Here is a 21,884-nt window from a genome sequence, read left to right on the forward strand (position 1 = left end):
TGAGCTGGTCAAGTTATTTGTAGTGACCGTAAAAGCACAGTTTTTGTTCTGGGTTGAAAAACTATTCCCAAATTTGACATTCTCAAAAAAAGTAGTTTATGCTATATGAGGCCTACTTGAAATCTATCCCAAAAAGGATATCTTAGATTCAAGGTGCTGATAGTGTCATTCAGAAAAACTTAACACACACGCTACCGTGCAGATACAAGTCTAATTCTGTGATTAAACGTATACCTGTCACACAGCGCAAAAAAAAATAGACCTCACATTTCTATTCAACCAAATCTGTACTGTTTTAGCTGGTCAAGTTATTTGTAGTGACCGTAAAAGCAAAGTTTTTGTTCTGGGTTGAAAAACTATTCCCAAATTTGCCATTCTCAAAATAAGTAGTTTATGCTATATCAGGCCTACTTGAAATCTATCCCAAAAAGGATATCTTAGATTCAAGGTGCTGATAGCGTCATTCAGAAAAACTTAACACACACGCTACCGTGCAGATACAAGTCTAATTCTGTGATTAAATGTATACCTGTCACACAGCGCCAAAAAAAATAGGCCTCACATTTCTATTCAACCAAATCTGTACTGTTTGAGCTGGTCAAGTTATTTGTAGTGACCGTAAAAGCACAGTTTTTGTTCTGGGGTGAAAAACTATTCCCAAATTTGACATTCTCAAAATAAGTAGTTTATGCTATATGAGGCCTACTTGAAATCTATCCCAAAAAGGATATCTTAGATTCAAGGTGCTGATAGTGTCATTCAGAAAAACTTAACACACATGCTACCGTGCAGATACAAGTCTAATTCTGTGATTAAACGTATACCTGTCACACAGCGCAAAAAAAAATAGGCCTCACATTTCTATTCAACCAAATCTGTACTGTTTGAGCTGGTCAAGTTATTTGTAGTGACCGTAAAAACACAGTTTTTGTTCTGGGTTGAAAAACTATTCCCAAATTTGCCATTCACAAAATAAGTAGTTTATGCTATATCAGGCCTACTTGAAATCTATCCCAAAAAGGATATCTTAGATTCAAGGCGCTGATAGTGTCATTCAGAAAAACGTAACACACACGCTACCGTGCAGATACAAGTCTAATTCTGTGATTAAACGTATACCTGTCACATAGCGTAAAAAAAAATAGGCCTCACATTTCTATTCAACCAAATCTGTACTGTTTGAGCTGGTCAAGTTATTTGTAGTGACCGTAAAAGCACAGTTTTTGTTCTGGGGTGAAAAACTATTCCCAAATTTGACATTCTCAAAATAAGTAGTTTATGCTATATGAGGCCTACTTGAAATCTATCCCAAAAAGGATATCTTAGATTCAAGGTGCTGATAGTGTCATTCAGAAAAACTTAACACACACGCTACCGTGCAGATACAAGTCTAATTCTGTGATTAAACGTATACCTGTCACACAGCGCAAAAAAAAAATAGGCCTCACATTTCTATTCAACCAAATCTGTACTGTTTTAGCTGGTCAAGTTATTTGTAGTGACCGTAATAGCACAGTTTTTGTTCTGGGTTGAAAAACTATTCCCAAATTTGACATTCTCAAAATAAGTAGTTTATGCTATATGAGGCCTACTTGAAATCTATCCCAAAAAGGATATCTTAGATTCAAGGTGCTGATAGTGTCATTCAGAAAAACTTAACACACACGATACCATGCAGATACAAGTCTAATTCTGTGATTAAACGTATACCTGTCACACAGCGCAAAAAAAAATAGGCCTCACATTTCTATTCAACCAAATCTGTACTGTTTGAGCTGGTCAAGTTATTTGTAGTGACCGTAAAAGCACAGTTTTTGTTCTGGGGTGAAAAACTATTCCCAAATTTGACATTCTCAAAATAAGTAGCTTATGCTATATGAGGCCTACTTGAAATCTATCCCAAAAAGGATATCTTAGATTCAAGGTGCTGATAGTGTCATTCAGAAAAACTTAACACACACGCTACCGTGCAGATACAAGTCTAATTCTGTGATTAAACGTATACCTGTCACACAGCGCAAAAAAAAATTGGCCTCACATTTCTATTCAACCAAAACTGTACTGTTTTAGCTGGTCAAATTATTTGTAGTGACCGTAAAAGCACAGTTTTTGTTCTGGGTTGAAAAACTATTCCCAAATTTGCCATTTTCAAAATTGTGGTGAACGGGAACAATGAGGAAAACATCTAATAAGGGATGCGGACGTGGACATGGTCGTGGTGGTGTTAGTGGACCCTCTGGTGCTGGGAGAGGACGTGGCCGTTCTGCCACAGCCACACGTCCTAGTGAACCAACTACCTCAGGTCCCAGTAGCCAGCAGAATTTACAGCGATATTTGGTAGGGCCCAATGCCGTTCTAAGGATGGTAAGGCCTGAGTAGGTACAGGCATTAGTCAATTGGGTGGCCGACAGTGCATCCAGCACGTTCACATTATCTCCCACCCAGTCTTCTGCAGAAAGCGCACAGATGACGCATGAAAACCAAGCCCATCAGTCTGTCACATCACCCCCATGCATATCAGGGAAACTGTCTGAGCCTCAAGTTATGCAGCAGTCTCTTATGCTGTTTGAAGACTCTGCTGCCAGGGTTTCCCAAGGGCATCCACCTAGCCCTTCCCCAGGGGTGGAAGAGATAGAATGCACTAACGCACAACCACTTATGTTTCATGATGATGAGGACATGGGAATACCACCTCAGCACGTCTCTGATGATGACGAAACACAGGTGCCAACTGCTGCGTCTTTCTGCAGTGTGCAGACTGAACAGGAGGTCAGGGGTCAAGACTGGGTGGAAGACGATGCAGGGGACGATGAGGTCCTAGACCCCACATGGAATGAAGGTCGTGCCACTGACTTTCACAGTTCGGAGGAAGAGGCAGTGGTGAGACCGAGCCAACAGCGTAGCAAAAGAGGGAGCAGTGGGCAAAATCAGAACACCCGCCGCCAAGAGACTCCGCCTGCTACTGACCGCCGCCATCTGGAACCGAGCACCCCAAAGGCAGCTTCAAGGAGTTCCCTGGCATGGCACTTCTTTAAACAATGTGCTGACGACAAGACCCGAGTGGTTTGCATTCTGTGCCATCAGAGCCTGAAGCGAGGCATTAATGTTCTGAACCTTAGCACAACCTGCATGACCAGGCACCTGCATGCAAAGCATGAACTGCAGTGGAGTAAACACCTTAAAAACAAAGAAGTCAATCAGGCTCCCCCTGCCACCTCTTCTGCTGCTGCCGCCTCGGCCTCTTCGGCGGCTTCCGCCGCCTCGGCCTCTTCCTCCGCCTCTGGAGGAACGTTGGCACCTGCCGCCCAGCAAACATGGGATGTACCACCAACACCACCACCTGCGTCACCAAGCATCTCAACCATGTCACACGGCAGCGTTCAGCTCTCCATCTCACAAACATTTGAGAGAAAGCGTAAATTCCCACCTAGTCACCCTCGATCCCTGGCACTGAATGCCAGCATTTCTAAACTACTGGCCTATGAAATGCTGTCATTTAGGCTGGTGGACACAGACAGCTTCAAACAGCTCATGTCGCTTGCTGTCCCACAGTATGTTGTTCCCAGCCGCCACTACTTCTCCAAGAGAGCCGTGCCTTCCCTGCACAAACAAGTGTCCGCTAAAATCAAGTGTGCACTGCGCAACGCCATCTGTGGCAAGGTCCACCTAACCACAGATACGTGAACCAGTAAGCACGGCCAGGGACGCTATATCTCCCTAACTGCACACTGGGTAAATGTAGTGGCGGCTGGGCCCCAGGCGGAGAGCTGTTTGGCGCACGTCCTTCCGCCGCCAAGTATCGCAGGGCAACATTCTTTGCCTCCTGTCTCCTCCTCCTCCTACTCAGCTTCCTCCTCCTCTTCTTCCACCTGCTCATCCAGTCAGCCACACACCTTCACCACCAACTTCAGCACAGCCCGGGGTAAACGTCAGCAGGCCGTTCTGAAACTCATATGTTTGGGGGACAGGCCCCACACCGCACAGGAGTTGTGGCGGGGTATAGAACAACAGACCGACGAGTGGTTGCTGCCGGTGAGCCTCAAGCCCGGCCTGGTGGTGTGCGATAATGGGCGAAATCTCGTTGCAGCTCTGGGACTAGCCGGTTTGACGCACATCCCTTGCCTGGCGCATGTGCTGAATTTGGTGGTGCAGAAGTTCATTCGCAACTACCCCGATATGTCAGAGCTGCTGCATAAAGTGCGGGCCGTCTGTTCGCGCTTCCGGCGTTCACACCCTGCTGCTGCACGCCTGTCTGCGCTACAGCGTAACTTCGGCCTTCCCGCTCACCGCCTCATATGCGATGTGCTCACCAGGTGGAACTCCACCTTGCACATGCTGGACAGACTGTGCGAGCAGCAGCAGGCCATAGTGGAGTTTCAGCTGCTGCACGCACGGGTCAGTCGCACTGCGGAACAGCACCACTTCACCACCAATGACTGGGCCTCCATGCGAGACCTGTGTGCCCTGTTGCGCTGTTTCGAGTACTCCACCAACATGGCCAGTGGCGATGACGCCGTTATCAGCGTTACAATACCACTTCTATGTCTCCTTGAGAAAACACTTAGGGCGATGATGGAAGAGGAGGTGGCCCAGGAGGAAGAGGAGTAAGAGGGGTCATTTTTAGCACTTTCAGGCCAGTCTCTTCGAAGTGACTCAGAGGGAGGTTTTTTGCAACACCAGAGGCCAGGTACAAATGTGGCCAGACAGGGCCCACTACTGGAGGACGAGGAGGACGAGGATGAGGAGGATGTGGAGGAGGATGAGGATGAAGCATGTTCACAGCAGGGTGGCACCCAAAGCAGCTCGGGCCCATCACTGGTGCGTGGCTGGGGGGAAACACAGGACGATGACAATACGCCTCCCACAGAGGACAGCTTGTCCTTACCTCTGGGCAGCCTGGCACACATGAGCGACTACATGCTGCAGTGCCTGCGCAACGACAGCAGAGTTGCCCACATTTTAACGTGTGCGGACTACTGGGTTGCCACCCTGCTGGATCCCCGGTACAAAGACAATGTGCCCACCTTACTTCCTACACTGGAGCGTGATAGGAAGATGCGCGAGTACAAGCGCACGTTGGTAGACGCGCTACTGAGAGCATTCCCAAATGTCACAGGGGAACCAGTGGAAGCCCAAGGCGAAGGCAGAGGAGGAGCTAGAGGTCGCCAACGCAGCTGTGTCACGGCCAGCTCCTCTGAGGGCAGGGTTAGCTTGGCAGAGATGTGGAAAAGTTTTGTCACCACGCCACAGCTAACTGCACCACCACCTGATACGGAACGTGTTAGCAGGAGGCAACATTTCACTAACATGGTGGAACAGTACCTGTGCACACCCCTCCACGTACTGACTGATGGTTCGGCCCCATTCAACTTCTGGGTCTCCAAATTGTCCAAGTGGCCAGAGCTAGCCTTTTATGCCTTGGAGGTGCTGGCCTGCCCGGCGGCCAGCGTTTTGTCTGAACGTGTATTCAGCACGGCAGGGGGCGTCATTACAGACAAACGCAGCCGCCTGTCTACAGCCAATGTGGACAAGCTGACGTTCATAAAAATGAACCAGGCATGGATCCCACAGGACCTGTCCATCCCTTGTGCAGATTAGATATTAACTACCTCCCCTTAACAATATATTATTCTACTCCAGGGCACTTCCTCATTCAATCCTATTTTTATTTTCATTTTACTATTATATTGCGGGGCAACCCAAAATTGAATGAACCTCTCCTCTGTCTGGGTGCCGGGGCCTAAATGTGTGTCAGTGGCCTGTTCCAGTGGTGGGTGATGTGAAGCCTGATTCTCTGCTATGATATGAAGACTGATTCTGTGCTGACATAAGGCCAGATTCTCTGTTATGGGACCTCTCTCCTCTGCCTGGGTGCCTGGGTCTAAATATGTGACAGTGGCCTGTTCCAGTGGTGGGTGACGTGAAGCCTGATTCTCTGCTATGACATGAAGACTGATTCTGTGCTGACATAAGGCCAGATTCTCTGTTACGGGACCTCTCTCCTCTGCCTGGGTGCCTGGGCCTAAATATGTGACAGTGGCCTGTTCCAGTGGTGGGTGACGTGAAGCCTGATTCTCTGCTATGACATGAAGACTGATTCTGCGCTGACATAAGGCCAGATTCTCTGTTACGGGACCTCTCTCCTCTGTCTGGGTGCCGGGGCCTAAATGTGTGACAGTGGCCTGTTCCAGTGGTGGGTGACGTGAAGCCTGATTCTCTGCTATGACATGAAGACTGATTCTGCGCTGACATAAGGCCAGATTCTCTGTTACGGGACCTCTCTCCTCTGTCTGGGTGCCGGGGCCTAAATGTGTGACAGTGGCCTGTTCCAGTGGTGGGTGACGTGAAGCCTGATTCTCTGCTATGACATGAAGACTGATTCTGTGCTGACATAAGGCCAGATTCTCTGTTACGGGACCTCTCTCCTCTGCCTGGGTGCCTGGGACTAAATATGTGACAGTGGCCTGTTCTAGTGGTGGGTGACGGGAAGCCTGATTCTCTGCTATGACATGAAGACTGATTCTGCGCTGACATAAGGCCAGATTCTCTGTTACGGAACCTCTCTCCTCTGTCTGGGTGCGGGGGCCTAAATGTGTGACAGTGGCCTGTTCCAGTGGTGGGTGACGTGAAGCCTGATTCTCTGCTATGACATGAAGACTGATTCTGCGCTGACATAAGGCCAGATTCTCTGTTACGGGACCTCTCTCCTCTGTCTGGGTGTCGGGGCCTAAATGTGTGTCAGTGGCCTGTTCCAGTGGTGGGTGATGTGAAGCCTGATTCTCTGCTATGATATGAAGACTGATTCTGTGCTGACATAAGGCCAGATTCTCTGTTACGGGACCTCTCTCCTCTGCCTGGGTGCCTGGGCCTAAATATGTGACAGTGGCCTGTTCCAGTGGTGGGTGACGTGAAGCCTGTTTCTCTGCTATGACATGAAGACTGATTCTGTGCTGACATAAGGCCAGATTCTCTGTTACGGGACCTCTCTCCTCTGCCTGGGTGCCTGGGCCTAAATATGTGACAGTGGCCTGTTCCAGTGGTGGGTGACGTGATGCTTGATTCTCTGCTATGACATGAAGACTGATTCTGTGCTGACATAAGGCCAGATTCTCTGTTACGGGACCTCTCTCCTCTGCCTGGGTGCCTGGGCCTAAATATGTGACAGTGGCCTGTTCCAGTGGTGGGTGACGTGAAGCCTGATTCTCTGCTATGACATGAAGACTGATTCTGCGCTGACATAAGGCCAGATTCTCTGTTACGGGACCTCTCTCCTCTGTCTGGGTGCCGGGGCCTAAATGTGTGACAGTGGCCTGTTCCAGTGGTGGGTGACGTGAAGCCTGATTCTCTGCTATGACATGAAGACTGATTCTGTGCTGACATAAGGCCAGATTCTCTGTTACGGGACCTCTCTCTGGGTGCCGGGGCCTAAATGTTTGACAGTGGCCTGTTCCAGTGGTGGGTGACGTGAAGCCTGATTCTCTGCTATGACATGAAGACTGATTCTGCGCTGACATAAGGCCAGATTCTCTGTTACGGGACCTCTCTCCTCTGTCTGGGTGCCGGGGCCTAAATGTGTGACAGTGGCCTGTTCCAGTGGTGGGTGACGTGAAGCCTGATTCTCTGCTATGACATGAAGACTGATTCTGCGCTGACATAAGGCCAGATTCTCTGTTACGGGACCTCTCTCCTCTGTCTGGGTGCCGGGGCCTAAATGTGTGACAGTGGCCTGTTCCAGTGGTGGGTGACGTGAAGCCTGATTCTCTGCTATGACATGAAGACTGATTCTGTGCTGACATAAGGCCAGATTCTCTGTTACGGGACCTCTCTCCTCTGCCTGGGTGCCTGGGCCTAAATATGTGACAGTGGCCTGTTCCAGTGGTGGGTGACGTGAAGCCTGATTCTCTGCTATGACATGAAGACTGATTCTGTGCTGACATAAGGCCAGATTCTCTGTTATGGGACCTCTCTCCTCTGTCTGGGTGCCAGGGCCTAAATGTGTGACAGTGGCCTGTTCCAGTGGTGGGTGACGTGAAGCCTGATTCTCTGCTATGACATGAAGACTAATTCTGTGCTGGCATGAAGCCAGATTCTCTGCTATGGCATGAAGAGACTGATTCTCTGCTGACATGAAGCCAGATTCTTTGCTATGGCATGAAGAGACTGATTCTCTGCTGACGTGAAGCCAGATTCTCTGCTATGGGACCTCTGTCCAATTGATATTGGTTAATTTATATTTTTTTTATTTTTATTTTTATTCATTTCCCTATTCACATTTGTTTGCAGGGGATTTACCTACATGTTGCTGCCTTTTGCAGCCCTCTAGCTCTTTCCTGGGCTGTTTTACAGCCTTTTTAGTGCCCAAAAGTTCGGGTCCCCCTTGACTTCAATGGGGTTCGGGTTCGGGACGAAGTTCGGGTCGGGTTCGGATCCCGAACCCGAACATTTCCGGGAAGTTCGGCCGAACTTCTCGAACCCGAACATCCAGGTGTTCGCTTAACTCTAGTCACAACACATTAATGAAAGTACATGAGGGCATGCGCAAATAATTTCTGAGAGCTTTCAAAAGAATAGATGTTGATGTGTGATGCTAGAAAACGGTACAAAACCATATTTAAATAGTTTGGTCTCCACTCTCCACCAATCCACAGTCAGAAAGACTGTTTACAAGTGGAGGAAACTCAAGACCTTTATAAACTTCCCCAGGAGTTGTGGACCAGTTAAGATTACATCGTTCTACCAAAGAATAGTTAAGAATAAAGTTAAAATTGTGGAATGGCCAATGCAAGGTCCTGACCTTAATACAATATAAATGTTGTGGAAGGACCTGAAGCGAACAGCTCATGGGAGGAAACCCACCAACATAAGAGAGTTGAGGCTGTTTTGTGCTAAGAAAAGGAGTAAAATTTCTATAAACCGATGTGCAGAACTAATCAACAATTACAAGGAACATTTAATTGTAATTATTGCTGCCCACGGGGGTCATGTCAGATACTTTTGCCACTGATAGATATATGTGAGATTAGAATATTTTACTCAACAAATATATTCCCAAGTCTAATATTTTTGGAATCATTAATTTGATTTAGTTGTCTTACTTCAATTTTAGGACTAAATCCGATGTAGTTTTAGGTTAAATTTATGCAGAAATATAGGGTTCACAAACTTCCATGCACCACTGTAGAAATGGTAATTAACCCTTTCAAGACAAGCCATTTTTCACCTTCGTGACCAAGTCTAATTTTGCTAATTTTGCAAATCTGACATGTGTCCCTTTATGTGCTATTAACTTTGGAATGCTTTTACTTATCCAAACCATTCTGAGACTGTTTTCTCGTGACATACTGTACTTCATGATAATCATAAATTTGAATCAATATAGTTTACCTTTATTTATGAAAAAATCCCAAATTTACTAAAACTTTCGAAAAATTCGCAATTTTCAAAATTTAAATTTCTCTGCTTTTAAAACAGAAAGTGATATCTTATAAAATATTTATTACTTAACATTCCCCATATGTCTACTTTATGTTGGCATCATTTTGTAAATGTAATTTTAATTGTTAGGACATTAGAAGGCTCAGAATTTTAGAAGCAATTCTTAAAAGTTTTAAGAACATTTCCAAAGCCCACTTTTTAAGGACCAGTTCAGTTCTGAAGTAACTTTGTGGGGCTTACATAGTGGAAACCCCCCATAAATTACCCTATTGCAGAAACTACACCCCTCAAGTTACTCAAAACTGATTTTACAAACTTTGTTAACCCTTTAGGTGTTCCACAAGAATTAAAGGAAAATGGAGAGGAAATTTCTAAATTTCACTTTTTTGGCAGATTTTCCATTTTAATCAATTTTTTCTTTAACACATCGAGGGTTAGCAGCCAAACAAAACTCAATATTTATTACCCTGATTCGATTCAGCAGTTTACAGAAAACCCCCACATGTGGTCGTAAATGTATGTAAGGGCACATGGCAGGGCGCAGAAGAAAAGGAACGCCATATGGTTTTTGGAAGGCAGATTTTGCTGAACTGGTTTTTAGATGCCATGTCCCATTTGAAGCCCCCCTGATGCACCCTTACAATAGAAACTCCCAAAAAGTGACCCCATTTTGGAAACTAGTGGATAAGGTGCCAGTTTTATTGGTACTATTTTGGGATATATATTATTTTTAATTGCTCTATATTATGTTTTTTTCTGAGGCATCATTTTTATTTTTTATTTTTTACAATATTCATCTGACAGGGTAGATCATGTGGTATTTTTATAGAGCAGGTTGTTATGGACACAATTATATCAAATATGTCTACTTTCTATGTTTCAGTTTTACATAATAAAGCATTTTTGAAAAAAAAATTATGTTTTTGTGTCTCCATTTTCTGAACACCACATTTTTAAAAAAATTTCTGCCAATTGCCTTGTGCAGGGGCTCGTTTTTTGCAGGAAGAGTTGATGTTTTTATTGGTAATTTTTTTTGGTACATTTGATTTTTTGATCATTCATTATTACACTTAATGATGCAAAGTAACAAAAAAATTGGTTGTTTTGGAAGAGTTTTTATTTATTTATTTTTACAGCGTTCACCTGAGGGGTTAGTTCATGTGATATTTTTATAGAGCAGGTCATTAGGGACGTGGCAATACCTAATATGTATACTATTTATTTAAGTTATACACAATAATAGCATTTTTGAAACAGTTTTATTGTCTCCATAGTCTGAGAGCCATAACATTATTTTTTGACTGATTGTCTTAAGTAGGGTCTAATTTTTTGCAGGATAAGGTGATGGTTTGATTAGTACTATTTTGGGGGCATGCGCCTTTTTGATCGCTTGGTGTTGCAATTTTTGTGATATTAGGTGTCAAAAAATTGCTTTTTTTGGCACTGTTTTTATTTTAATTTTTTTACGGTCTTCAGCTGAGGGGTATAGGTCATGTTATATTTTTATAGAGCTGGTTGTTACGTATGTGGTGATACCTAATATGTATGCTTTTATTTATTTATTTCACCTTAACACAATGATAGCATATGTGAAACAAAAGAATGATGTTTTAGTGTCTCCATGTTCTAAGAGCTAAAAAAAAAAAAAAAATTTTAAGCGATTTTCTTATATAGGGGCTCATTTTTTGAGGTTACGGTTTTATTGGTACCATTTTGTGGGACATACGCCTTTTTTATCGCTTGATGTTGCACTTTTTGTGATGCAAGGTGACAAAAATAGCTTTTTTTGACACAGTTTTTATTTAATTTTTTTATGGTGTTTATCGGACGGGGTGGATCATGTGATATATTTATAGAGCCGGTCGTTACGGACGCGGTGATACTTAATATGTGTAGTTTATTTTTATTTTTTCATTTTTTAAACTCGTATAAATGAGTGGATATGTGAAAAGGCTACTTATTTTCTTTTTCATTTACATTTATTTATTTATTTTACTTTTTTTTCACGCTTTTTTTTCACCCTTTTTTTTTTATTAAGGCCTGCTTGGATCTTGAAGATTCAGTGAGGCTGAAGGCTGTATTATACTTTGCAATGCTCTTACTATCAGGTTTCCTGGTAGATGACAACGCAGGACCATTGGGCCGCTGCCATCGCAGTGTGGCAGCCAGATGGTTGAGAGAGGGAGCCCCCTCCCTCTATTAACCCCATGGATGCCTCTGCGGCATCTAAGGGGTAATAGCAGAGTGTCAGCATATACAGTTGCAAGAAAAAGTATGTGAACCCTTTGGAATGATATGGATTTCTGCACAAATTGGTCATTTAATGTGATCTGATCTTCATCTAAGTCACAACAATAGACAATCACAGTCTGCTTAAACTAATAGCACAAAAAGAATTAATTGTTACCATGTTTTTATTGAACACACCATGTAAACATTCACAGTGCAGGTGGAAAAAGTATGTGAACCCTTGGATTTAATAACTGGTTGAACCTCCTTTGGCAGCAATAACTTCAACCAAACGTTTCCTGTAGTTGCAGATCAGACGTGCACAACGGTCAGGAGTAATTCTTGACCATTCCTCTTTACAGAACTGTTTCAGTTCAGCAATATTCTTGGGATGTCTGGTGTGAATCGCTTTCTTGAGGTCATGCCACAGCATCTCAATTGGGTTGAGGTCAGGACTCTGACTGGGCCACTCCAGAAGGCGTATTTTCTTCTGTTTAAGCCATTCTGTTGTTGATTTACTTCTATGCTTTGGGTCGTTGTCCTGTTGCAACACCCATCTTCTGTTGAGCTTCAGCTGGTGGACATATGGCCTTAAGTTCTCCTGCAAAATGTCTTGATAAACTTGGGAATTCATTTTTCCTTCGATGATAGCAATCAGTCCAGGCCCTGACACAGCAAAGCAGCCACAAACCATGATGCCCCCACCACCATACTTCACAGTTGGGATAAGGTTTTAATGTTGGTGTGCTGTGCCTCTTTTTCTCCACACATAGTGTTGTGTGTTTCTTCCAAACAACTCAACTTTGGTTTCATCTGACCACAGAATATTTTGCCAGTACTGCTGTGGAACATCCAGGTGCTCTTGTGCAAACTGTAAACGTGCAGCAATGTTTTTTTTGGACAGCAGTGGCTTCCTCTGTGGTATCCTCCCATGAAATCCATTCTTGTTTAGTGTTTTACGTATCGTAGATTCGCTAACAGGGATTTTAGCATATGCCGGAGACTTTTGTAAGTCTTTAGCTGACACTCTAGGATTCTTCTTCACCTCATTGAGCAGTCTGCGCTGTGCTCTTGCAGTCATCTTTACAGGACGGCCACTCCTAGGGAGAGTAGCAGCAGTGCTGAACTTTCTCCATTTATAGACAATTTGTCTTACCGTGGACTGATGAACAGCAAGGTTTTGGAGATACTTTTATAACCCTTTCCAGCTTTATGCAAGTCAACAATTCTTAATCGTAGGTCATCTGAGAGCTCTTTTGTGCGAGGCATCATTCACATCAGGCAATGCTTCTTGTGAAAAGCAAACCCAGAACTGGTGTGTGTTTTTTATAGGGCAGGGCAGCTGTAATCAAAACCTCCAATCTCATCTCATTGATTGGACTCCATTTGGCTGACACCTCACTCCAATTAGCTCTTGGAGATGTCATTAGTCTAAGGGTTCACATACTTTTTCCACCTGCACTGTGAATGTTTACATGGTGTGTTCAACAATAACATGGTAACATTAAATTCTTTGTGTGTTATTAGTTTAATCAGACTGTGATTGTCTATTGTTGTGACTTAGATGAAGATCAGATCACATTTTATGACCAATTTGTGCAGAAATCCACATTATTCCAAAGGGTCCACATACTTTTTCTTGCAACTGTAGCTGACACTTGCTGCTGATGGCGGCGGCTCAGCGGCCGCCTTCACATTCACGAGGACCACATTGGGGGGGCCAGGGGGTTCATATGGCAGCAGGGGGCACAGACCAGCACAGTTAGGGACACAGGGCACAGACGGTGGAGGCAGGAGATATTAGGGCACACAGATGGGTGGCATAGATCGTGAAGGAGAACACATCAGGGGGCTCAGATTGGGGGCACAGATCAGCTAATGCCTGATTTGAGGCACTAATCTGCAGAGTGCAGATCAGAACCTGAAACCAGCATTTTAACACTGCCGCGCTCCGATTAGTTAGTCTGCACAATCGGAGCCATCGCCAACAAGGGACCACTCTGATTGGTTTCTTGCCGGCATTACTGGACTGTATGCTGTCGGTGACAGTGGCAGTGCAGGGGCAGAAGCTTTAATCCAAGCTTTTTGCAGCGCTTAGATTAAAGAGCTGCCATGACGTTTATACACGTGCTAGCTGCACGGGGTATGTGCAGATAGCACATATATAGCTGTATGGCAGTTGTGAAGGGGTTAAGGCACTGCTGTCCTAAACATGCCTGAGTTGCAGCAGACTGATCTGCCGACTCACACTAATGGATTAGTGTAGAAATGGTTGCATAGCCACTTCCCTTAACAAATAAATATACAGGAGCAGATGAAATAGCAGGAATGTTCCTACTGATCGTTACAGTATTGACACACAATGGGATTGATTTATTAATACTGTCTTAGACTTACACTTAAAACTAGAATAGATGTGCCAAATTTAACACAGTGGCTCATGTTGTATGATAAATATGATGCAAGGCATGTATGCCCTACTAGTAGAATTCTTGGAGTCAAGTTTTGTTTAAAGTTATTCACCGCTGATCTCTACAGGACATTGCCATTAAACTCACTACCTTCAATATTATGACCTATATAACCCTTCTAACTTGTCTTATTGAAACCTCAGTTGAAAAAAATCATTTAAAGATATCTTTAAAAAAAATATTACAAAATAAAATCAAAATGTCCTCCCTTTAGGTGCTAGTAGGAAATTGAGATTCTTACTAGTGGTAAATACTGTTGTATCCATCGTCAATCACCAACATTTTCCAGTCTGTAAGACATTGTTGAGGTATGATAGTCTACATAGGGGCACAATAGATTTTGTGTGATGTTATTCAGACCTTAAAAAAGAACTCCGTCCATCACATACTGTTACGATGATGATCACCATGTATGACACTAATTAAGAAAAGACTTAAAAAGGCAGAATTAATATTATGTATATTTAGTTATCTTTTATTTTATTTATGCAGTATAATGTAGTCTTTCTAATTGTTATGTTATATATTTGTCAATCATTGGATGAAGCATATTATATTCTTCACTCTTACCATCTGTATCTGCCCCTGACAAGGAGCATAATGCTTTAATAATGTGCAGAAACACATAAACACTATACTACAGCCGATTTTGCGAGGGAAAGTTGTAGTTATCTGCTCATTTCCGCTACAGTGGCCACTTCAGGGGAAATGTAGTACAAACCGGATTCCAAAAAAGTTGGGACACTATACAAATCGTGAATAAAAACTGAATGCAATGATGTGGAGGTGCCAACTTCTAATATTTTATTCAGAATAGAACATAAATCACGGAACAAAAGTTAAAACTGAGAACATGTACCCTTTTAAGGGAAAAATATGTTGAATCAGAATTTCATGGTGTCAACAAATCCCCAAAAAGTTGGGACAAGGCCATTTTCACCACAGTGTGGCATCTCCTCTTCTTCTTACAACACTCAACAGACGTCTGGGGTCCGAGGAGACCAGTTTCTCAAGTTTAGAAATAGGAATGCTCTCCCATTCTTGTCTAATACAGGCCTCTAACTGTTCAATCGTCTTGGGCCTTCTTTGTTGCACCTTCCTCTTTATGATGCTCCAAATGTTCTCTATAGGTGAAAGATCTGGACTGCAGACTGGCCATTTCAGTACCCGGATCCTTCTCCTATGCAGCCATGATGTTGTGATTGATGCAGAATGTGGTCTTGCATTATCTTGTTGAAAAATGCAGGGTCTTCCCTGAAAGAGATGACGTCTGGATGGGAGCATATGTTGTTCTAGAACCTGAATATATTTTTCTGCATTGATGGTGCCTTTCCAGACATGCAAGCTGCCCATGCCACACGCACTCATGCAACCCCATACCATCAGAGATGCAGGCTTCTGAACTGAGCGTTGATAACAACTTGGGTTGTCCTTGTCCTCTTTGGTCTGGATGACATGGCGTCCCAGATTTCCAAAAAGAACTTCGAATCGTGACTCGTCTGACCACAGAAAAGTCTTCCATTTTGCCACACTCCATTTTAAATGATCCCTGGCCCAGTGAAAACGCCTGAGCTTGTGGATCTTGCTTAGAAATGGCTTCTTCTTTGCACTGTAGAGTTTCAGCTGGCAACGGCGGATGGCACGGTGGATTGTGTTCACTGACAATGGTTTCTGGAAGTATTCCTGAGCCCATTCTGTGATTTCCTTTACAGTAGCATTCCTGTTTGTGGTGCCGTGTCGTTTAAGGGCCCGGAGATCACGGGCATCCAGTATGGTTTTACGGCCTTGACCCTTACGCACAGAGATTGTTCCAGATTCTCTGAATCTTCGGATGATGTTATGCACAGTTGATGATGATAGATGCAAAGTCTTTGCAATTTTTCGCTGGGTAACACCTTTCTGATATTGCTCCACTATCTTTCTGCGCAACATTGTGGGAATTGGTGATCCTCTACCCATCTTGGCTTCTGAGAGACACTGCCACTCTGGGAAGCTCTTTTTATACCCAATCATGTTGCCAATTGACCTAATTAGTGTTAATTGGTCTTCCAGCTCTTCGTTATGCCCAAATTTACTTTTTCCAGCCTCTTATTGCTACTTGTCCCAACTTTTTTCGGATTTGTTGACACCGGGAAAATTGGAATCAACGTATTTTTCCTTTAAAATGATACATTTACTCGGATTAAACGTTTGATCTGTCATCTACGTTCTATTACAAATAAAATATTGACATTTGCCGTCTCCACATCATTGCATTCAGTTTTTATTCACAATTTGTTTAGTGTCCCAACTTTTTTGGAATCCGGTTTGTATTACATGCAGGCATTTCAATGAATGGCGAACCATATAGTAAATGGATAGCTCAAAACTACTTAAGTGAGAGACACTGCTTGTTAGCTGCTGTCTGATCTGGCAACTAGAAGGGCTCCTCAGCATCTTCAACATACCATAAGCAACCCCTCTCCCTTAAAAGGAGAGTCCCAAAAACGATACGTGATAAATGTATGATCGCTAGGTGTTCTATCATTAAGGTTCTTATTGGTCATTAGAATGAGGTCTATAGTCCCCCATTCATCCTCACCACATGACCACTTGACTGTTTTTGCCAGCCCTTTATATTTTGAATAGAACAACAGCAATTGCACAACCAGGGACGGTACTGGGATCCTAAAGTTAAAAGTGGCTTCATTTTGTAGGCGGGTCTACATTGACACAAGGTGGAATGACTCGGGTAGATAGGCCCAGCATAAGTAGGCAAGGACAACAGAAGCAGGCAGGGCCAGCAATACCATAGTGCAGCACACAATACTGCCTCAGCATAACCAAATACCAAAGGGAAACAAAAAATACTTTCACCCTTGGCTCATTATTCAACTGCATCACTGTCTGGAGGATAATGATACAATTGAATTCAGAAGGGCACCTGCTGCGCATAAGTATCTGATGCTCCTACATTGATTAAGAGCATCTGATTATGTACCAGGCCAGTGACCAGTTGTGGCCCTCTGTATGTACAACCACTGCTGCAGTCAAAAAATCCTCCTCACTGTGGTTGTGTGGCCAGAAGAAATAGGAACTTGAGGTCTCCATTTTAGTGACCAAAATTGTAGCCCCCAGCAATCATACTTTTCTCACCTATTATATGAATAGGTAATAAATGTTCAGTACTGAAAAAGAAGAGGTCTCGCTGGGAAAAGGAAGAATGAAATGTACCTGTGTTCATATGCGCTCATAGAACTTAAAAGCAAGAAATGTCCAATTAGGACAGTTACTTTATGGTATTAATTACCCGATAGTCACTAATGAATGCATTAGACAATATTACCATAAACAACCATACCCCGTACATCATCAAGAGACGCAAAGTATAATTAATAGAAAATGTCTCTAAGTGGATAAATCTTTTTGATTTGAGAACATATAATGCTGTATGTGTATTCAATCCCCAGTCCCTTGTTCCTTCTATTGATGCGATATTGTCAACATTTTCTGTGATAAATTTCCTGTTGTTCTGCTCTAGAATATATTAGATTTTATGTAATGTTTTGCCCTTTAGCACAGCACTCTCCAGAGAGGCCCGTTTCACTGGATATATATCTTTTTTACAACTCTGCTGTTTTTTTCCTTTTATTTCCTGCTTGGGATATAACATATCTTGTAAATTGTGTAAAGGCTGACAATAAAATGGAAAAATAAAAGCTATAAAAGCGATGGTAACAATGGTGTTTGTAAAGTAAAGTCCTAAAGAAAAAGTAACAGGGTCAGCTTATCCTAATCTGAAGGTTAAAGAGGACCTTTCATGTATTTTTTTTAGTTTAGATAAATACCTTTACTTGCGGGGTACCCCCCGCTAATGCTGCCACCCTGACAGTTTTTTTCAAATATGGCTCCTACGCCCCGCTGTGCCCCTCTGCAGTTTTCCCGCTCAGTATGTTAATACTGAGTATCGGTACAGCTAGGAGGAGACGCCAGGGTTTCTCAATGGGCGTCTTCTTCTCCCTGGCTGTGCCGCGATCCAATCACAGTGGAGAGCGTCACAGCCAGGGAGAAGGTAAGCTGCTTTTTTCTCCCTGGCTGTGATGCTCTCCGCTGTTATTGGATCGCGGCACAGCCAGAGAGAAGGAGACACCCATTGAGAAACCCTGGCTTCTCCTCTTCCCTGTACCGATGCTCAGTATTAACATACTGAGCGGGAAAACTGCAGGGGGGCACAGCGCGGCGTAGGAGCGGTATATGAAAAAAACAGGCACAGTGGCAGCATCAGCGAGGGGTACCCCGCAAGTAAAGGTATTTATCTAAACAAAAAAATAAAACATGAAAGGTTCTCTTAAACAAAGCAAACATAATTTTTGGCTTGTGGTATTATATGTATCAAACTAGAGATGAGCAAATTGCTTGAAATTCGTTTGAGTTGTCCAATTTGTTGATTTTTAAAAAAAAAATTGATTTGTGTCCAAATCAATTCTACACAAATCAAATATGCTCCAGTTGGCCTGAAAATTGATATATGACACTCAAGTTTCCTTGGAATGTAACTTTTTCCCCCTTTTTAAGCTTTTTAACACAATGATAACAATAGTAAATAATGTCAGATTGACACTGACATAAGAGATGAGCGACGTTCTTAAAAATTTGTTTCGGCTGCTTCGATGAATTTTACAAAAATTTGCTTAATGATGAATTACTTTGTCATGAAGCGCATTTCTTTGTATGTAGTGGGTGCAATGATGGGGAACGGTGATTGCACCACCCCCATCAATAAAACCACTCTGATGCCATGCTCATTGCTGATCACGGCATCTGAGAATAATATTAAGGCCTTTCAGGGATTAATCATTAAAAAAAATTAAAAATTTACTTGCCTTATCCATTTAGGCTTAAACTTACTTACCTTATCCATTTCAGCTTGAAGAAGCAGCCATCTTGCTTGAAGATCCAGCGCAAAATCTCCCACGGTGTGTGATGATGTCATCACGCTGGCCGGCATGGTGACATCATATGTCATCGCGCACAAGATTTCATGCGGGATCTTCAAGCAAGATGGCCATGGCGGTCTCTTCACGCTGAAATGGAAGAGGTGAGTATGATTTTTTTTATTTTTTTACTGTCATTTCAGGAAAAATTTATTCATTACCCCAAAGAACGAGGAAATTCAGATTTGCGTAAAATAGAATTTTCCTGAAATTCGGATGTAAGTCCACGTCAGATCCTTCGATTCACTTAACACTAACTGACATATATAGCTACTAGGGATGTGTAAAACTTTGTTAGTATACTGTATGGAGCGAGCACCCCTGTAACGGGGTTCCGAAGGTGCACTCGGTCCCCCATTAGCCGGAGACCTGCTGCTTAGCTTCGGGAGTGAGAATCTGTGTATGACCTCGTTCCTAGCTGGGTGACTCCCTGCTCCTAAGTCTGCCTTGAGCGCCGAGCTGATCACTCGGTGCTCGACTGGTTGGTCTGTCGGTCATGTGACGCTGGCCACGTCACATGACCCTCACTCCCCACTATAAATACAGGCAGCCTGCTGGCCACAGGTTGCCTGTTAATTTAGGTTCCACCTGTGGTTTTGTCTTTCCTGGCGTACTTACCTCCTGCTGAATTCCTGACGATCCACTGCCTGCTCCTTGTGTACTTTGCTGCTCTCCTGGTATTCTGACCCCGGCCTCCTCCTGACGATCCTCTGCTGACTCCTTTGGTACTACACGACTCTCCTGGTATTTATGACCCCGGCTTCTCCTGAAAATTCTCTGCTTGCTCCATTTGTACTTTGTAGCTTTCCTGGTATTGACTCGGTCCGTTCACGTTCTGTTGTTTGTCTGTCTGTCATCCCTGCACTTAGTCCAAGCTAGGGATTGCCGTCCAGTTGTCCCCTGTCTTTAGGACTCGCGAGGCAAGTAGGCAGGGCCAGGGGTAAGGGTGGAGGCAGTGGTCACTTCCCTCCCCCCTGTGTGTGTGTGTGTGTACGCGACCGTTACAACTCCGTACAGTATTAGAATGTATTGGCTCCTATGAGCCGAAGTTATTATTTCATGAAGTTTCGCAGTACTTCGGGTAATAACTTCAGAAATTAATTTCTACTGTAAAAAAGCTTTTACCAAACTCGGATTCAGTTCCAAGGTACCACTTGGAACCGAAACCGAGTTCAGTAAAAGGTTTTCATTCCAAATAGCTACAGGTAAATGCATGGGTCACAGTTTTAACAAATGGCATGTTTAACCCTTTCAGGACAAAGTCAGTTTTCAGCTAATGGACTGAGTGTAATTTTGCAAGTATTATCACGTTTATGTGATAATAACTTTAGAATGCTCTTACTTATCAAATCGATTCTGAGATTGTTTTCTCATGACACATTGTACTTCACGTTTAGTTGTAAAACTGTGTTGTTTTGTTTTATCTTTATTTATAAGAAAAAATTAAAAATTGTTTTTAATTCCCCGCTTTTCCGGGACCATAACTTTTTTACTTTTTCATTCACATAGTTGTATGAGGGCTTTTTTTTTTCAGGATAAGTTGCACTTTCTAATTCCACAATTTAATATTGCATATGATGTAGTGAGGAGCTGGAAAAAAATTCCAAATGGGTTGAAATTGGAAAAAAAAGCAATTCTGCAACAGTTTTGTGGGTTTTGTTTTTACGGCGTTCCCTATACAGTAAAACTAAACTGTTACTTTCATTCTCCATGTCAGTATGATTAAAGTGATACCCTATATGTATAGTATTTTTTGCATTTTAATACTGAAAAAAAATAAAAACTTTGAAAATGTTTATTTTCATTGCCATATTCTGACCCCTATAACCTTTTATAGTTAAGTATCTGTACAGAGCTGGGTGAGGGCTCATTTTTTGCAGGACAAGCTTTACTTTTCATTGATACCATTTTGGGGTTTGTATAACTTTTTGATCACTTTTCATTAAATTTTTTGTGGAAGGTGAAATTACCAAAAAAACAACAAAACGGCCATTTTGAATTTTTTTTTTCCATTTCATTTGTCATATGGGATCAATATTTTTATATTTTAATAGTACTGTCATTTTTGCAGACGGCGATGCCCATGATGTGTATTTTTTATTGTTTGCATATTTTTACTTACATTTTGGGGGGAGGGAAGGTGATTTTGGATTTTATTTTTTAAAACATTTACTTTTTATTTACACCAGTTTTTTATAGTTCCCATTAGATTGCTTCTCTCATACACTCCAATGCATTAGTATTGTATGAGAAATATAATATGTTCCTATAGAGCCCTGCCACAGGCAGGAGCCCCATGGGAACTACTGTGTGGCAGCCTCTTGTCATTCAGGAGGACAGAGGCTGCCACACACTGCATCCAGCTCCGCAATCCTTGCCATGGGGAGCCATGGGGAGCCAGAACAGACCAAGAAGTACGTACTTCTGGGTTTTTACTTGTTGGGTTGCATTAGTCATGTTTGACCACAGCATCTGAAGGGTTAGGGTCCATTCACACGTCTGCAAAATGGGTCCGCATCCGTTACGAAATTTTGCGGAACAGGTGCGGACCCATTCATTTTCAATGGGGCCCGGAATGTGCTGTCTACATCCGCATTTGCGGATCCGCACTTCTGTATCCACACTTCCGTTCCACAAAAAAATAGAACATTTCCTATTTTCACAAGGGGTACCCGTCACAAAGCACCCCAGAGTTTTTTAACAATTTTTTATGAATATGGCAACACCTCATATGTGGTCATAAACTGCTGTATGGGCATAATGTAAGGCTCAGAAG

This window comes from Bufo bufo, chromosome 2 (genome assembly GCF_905171765.1).
Source record: "Bufo bufo chromosome 2, aBufBuf1.1, whole genome shotgun sequence".
In the NCBI taxonomy this organism is placed as follows: Eukaryota; Metazoa; Chordata; class Amphibia; order Anura; family Bufonidae; genus Bufo; species Bufo bufo.